Genomic DNA, 1,968 nt, shown 5'->3' on the forward strand with positions numbered 1-1,968 from the left:
GAAGTTTTCTTTTTTAAGAAAATTCTGTTTTGTCAAAGATCAAAGATTAAAAGGTAACTTCCAAAAATTTAAAAAATAAGTATTAGTAATTTGTTTTGGCAGAAAAGCACATGTAGCTACAAAAACATTCAAATAGACTTTTTGGTAAGAAAATTAAATTTACAGTTAAAATGAGCTCATTTGTAATAATTGCCACTGTTCTGGAAGAATGGATAAAATGATCTTATGGTAAAATTTCTAACAGGATGTTACCCATGGAGTTCCTGCGAAATCTGAGCTCATGCTTACATTGCCACTTGTGAGGTATTCAGTTGGCTTTAGTGAACTGTTCCTGCAGAGAGCACAAATGTGTTCCCAAGACGAGTCCCTCTGAAGAAGCCCGCCTGCTGTTTAAATAGTGTGTGCTTGTTTTTGTCTTATGCTTACTTCAGGTTACATTCCTATACACGACTGGTTGCCTGGGGTATATTCCCTGAAGATGTGAGTGGGAGGGAAGTGTCAGGTTTTTTCATGCCTGTATGTGTGATGTCTGTGTGGTTTGGGGGTTTTTTTGTTTGTTTGTTTCTTTGTATTCCAATCACTTTTACAAAAAACTGTGGATTATGAGGTGGAGCTCTGTTTCCCCCCCCCCCCCCCCCTTCTTTTTTTTGTAGTTATGCTTATAAAAATCTCTGTATTTGGCAGAAAACAAAGTCTGGTTTGCATCATATTTCTACTCTTGTTGGAAAACAGAAATATAAGTGGCTTCCTGGTTGCCTAGTTCTGTTCTCGTGTAAACACCTTCATCAGCTGATTCAGCTTAATTTTAAAAGCTAGCAGACTTTTGCCTTTCCTTTTGCTGGAAAACTTTTTGTGACCCAAACAGCTGGGAGGATTTTGGAACTTTTAATTTCTAACACATGTCTGTGCTTGTTAGTGGCTGGATTTGCTCCACCTGTTCTGCGGCAGTGCTAGAATCCCATTCGACTGGGGGTTTGTTTTCACAGTGTTGATTTTATGTACTTTTCTACACAGTCGTCTTGGCCTTTATTATATTAAACAAACCAACACCTTTACTGTCCATGGGTAAGACCTTTTCTTCATCCAGTCATAATTCTTCTTTGCTGTTGTTCCCGTTGGGTGAACAAGGACCATTCACTGCAGTATTACACCCCAGCTCTCTGCCTTTTGGCTGCATTGTCTCATGGCGGTAGCATTGCCTAATTTCTTCTGGAAAGTCCTCTCTTGGAATACGGTAGGATTTCACTGGCATTCCTCACAGCCGCACCCGATACTCACGCACTGATCGAGACAAGCTCTGTGACATTTGTCAAGTATGTTCTCACAGAAGAGGCATGTCTTCCTTAAAGTGTGAATTTCTGAAATAACACAAGTCCTTGCTGAAGAGCGCAGTCTTGCAAATGTAAGGTGCCACTTGCAGTGGTTAGCGTGTTTCTGAAATTACATTATTTCCCAGCTAAAGTGATGGATGGATAATAAAGTAGCTGCACATAATGATCTTTCCTAAAATGTATTGTGTTGTAACCTCTAGTCATGTTAAGTAACTTCACCGCTTTAACCATAACCGTGTTAAGTCCTATCTGCGTGGACTTGGTTAGTTTTCCTTTCTAGGGATCACCCTTCTCACACTCAATTAATGCGCCGTAGTGCGTTAGTTCTGTTGTTTAAGTGATCGTTGGAATAATGGTTTATAAACGTGAATAGTAATAATAAAATTTAGCTTTTTGTATGTAAGCATCAGGATGGTCCTAAGCCATGACAGGAGGGGTGAGAGTTCCTCCTTTTCTGGGTGTTTGCTGTGGGTTGGGTTTTCTTATTTATTGGTGAAGAGGCAGTTAATTGTCTTCCCGCCAGGGCTAAGGCCGGTGCATTGCGGGGGACACACGATTTGACCCTTCCTCGGCCATTTCTGTCACTTCGCCCCCGGCCCGCGCCCCCGCCGCCGCCTTCCGGCAGCCGTGCGTCATC

The sequence above is a fragment of the Phalacrocorax carbo genome, chromosome 20 (genome assembly GCF_963921805.1).
Source record: "Phalacrocorax carbo chromosome 20, bPhaCar2.1, whole genome shotgun sequence".
NCBI classification, from domain to species: domain Eukaryota; kingdom Metazoa; phylum Chordata; class Aves; order Suliformes; family Phalacrocoracidae; genus Phalacrocorax; species Phalacrocorax carbo.